Genomic DNA, 2256 nt, shown 5'->3' with positions numbered 1-2256 from the left:
AAAAAAAAAAAAAAAAAAAAAAAAAAAAAAAAAAAAAAAAAAAATCCCCAAGAGAATAAAAGCCTCACATGCTTGCGGGGACATTCACACAGGCGCTGGCCACACACACACAAGGCCAGGGCACCTTTGCCTTAGTGGAGCCAGGAGTGAAGATGAATCAGTCCACACTCCATTCTAAAACCTGACTTTTCCCTCGCACAACAATATGTCAGGAACATCTTTCTAAGTCATTAAGTATTCTACAGTCTGGCTACACGTCTCATTAACATACAGCTCCTCGCTGACATTCAGAAGCGGGTCTATGCATAGATCTAGTTTCCAGGGTCACTAGCATTGCCATGTGGGCAACCTCCATGAACTGCAGTAAACTGCAGTCCTTGCGTGGGGCCCCAAAGACATGCCTGGCAGCCATGGGTACCCAGGCAAGAACCTGGACACAGCAATCCTCAAGCTAAGATTGCAAAGTGGGAGAAACTGACACAGCTGAGGGCTGACCTCCCAAGTCTCTAAGACAGTGCACAGTCTATTCCCACCCTGTCAAGGGACAGGGCTGATGGGTCCCTAGCTCCTGGAGGCAAGAGGCTACAGGCTCTTCCCCAGCCTCAGGCCTCACCATGCAGGAACAGAGGCAAAAGCTGAGCCTCTGCTTGAGAAATGCCAGCCTGCCATATGCTGGGTGCCCCTCGGGGCCTGGTGACAGGCATATTATAGATACCCGGGGGAGCCGGTAGAACTAGACACAGCTTCCTATGGGACTACAGAGAGAAGCCGTGGACAGCATAGAGGCCTGAGCACTTGGTTTCCCTGGTGCTGACTGGTCCCTTCCCAAGCATCCCCCACACCCCCACTGAGAATGCCCCTCAGATGCACCCATTCCTTCAAATCACCCTCTTGGCCTTGCCAGAATCCCCACCCCACCAAGCAGACCTAGAACTGTGGACATATCTTTGATCCCTTTCTCCATCGGGCTACCACCAAGCCTCACCTACCATATTAAAGGCCACCTCTTCCCTCATCTGTGCTACAACGGGAGCTCGGCAGGCTACATTCATCTCCTGTGCTCCTAGACCTCCCCCTCCTGTTCTTTGATCTTTCCTTACAACCGTGACAGTAAACCCACAGAGCCCATCCTTTGTGACACCCTTCATGGTGCAGGGCCTGCCAGCAGCCCCGTCCTGTGAGTCCGGTCACATCATTCCAATGTTCAGATGCCCAAAGCAGCAGCACATGCAATTTGCTTAGGCATTTGTCACGGGGACATTGTCGCTTTCTAGCAGGTGTCCGCAGGGAGAGTTAGAAGGTGGTTTGTGCCTATGGCAGCAGTGACTGGAAGCTCAGCAGGATTGAACTGGGTGCCTTGGCTCTCCATGGGTGGTGTGAGCTTTCCTACAGCATAAGGGATGTCTATGAAAATTCAAGAGCCTCCGAGAGAGGAGGGGAGAGATGGGGAGAGGGAGGGGGAATGTAGGTACACTTAACCTATCTGTGCATGTGTGGAGTCCAGAGGTTGACACGGGTGGCCTCCTCAATCACTTCTCCACCTTGTTTGCATCCCAGTAGGCACACATGTGGGGGCTACATGTGCAGGTCCAAGGTTGATATTAAGAATCATCAGTAGCTTTCTCCTTACTCATCAAATGCAGAGCTTCAGGTCTGAGTAGCCTTTTTAACCAGCCTGCTCTGAGGGTCCCGTCGAAGTTAAGGTTTCTATTGCCGTGCTGAAACACCATGACCAAAAGGAACTTGAGGAGAAAGGATGAATTTCAGCTTACAGCTTTACAGTTTATCAGGGAAGGAAGTCAGGACAGGAACTCAAGGCAGGAAGTGAAGCAGAAGCCGTGGAGGAAATCCACTTAGTGCCTTGTTCAGTCTGCTTGCTTTTCCAACCGAGGACCACCAGCCCAGGAGTAATACTGACCACCGAGATCTGGGCCCACCCTCCCATAGCGATCATTAATCAAGAAAATACCCCACAGGCTAATCTGGTAGGGGTGTTCTCTCAACCGAGTTTTCTTCTCAGGTGACTCTAGCTTGAGCTTATGTCAATGTGACCAAAGCTAAAAATAAAGTCCTACAAGCCAGGACACAGTCTCCACCTGCTGAGGCTGAAATTAATGGGCTGCACAATACCCACTTGGCACTTATGTGGTTCTGGGAGAACAAACTCTGGTCTCATACACAGCAAGTGCTTTTGCTATAACCACTGAGCCATCTCTTTAGCCCTCCACCTTTTTTCTTTTTTCTTTTTTTTTTTTT

The sequence above is a fragment of the Mastomys coucha genome, unplaced genomic scaffold, assembly GCF_008632895.1.
Source record: "Mastomys coucha isolate ucsf_1 unplaced genomic scaffold, UCSF_Mcou_1 pScaffold20, whole genome shotgun sequence".
NCBI classification, from domain to species: Eukaryota; Metazoa; Chordata; class Mammalia; order Rodentia; family Muridae; genus Mastomys; species Mastomys coucha.
This window is presented reverse-complemented; position numbering follows the sequence as displayed.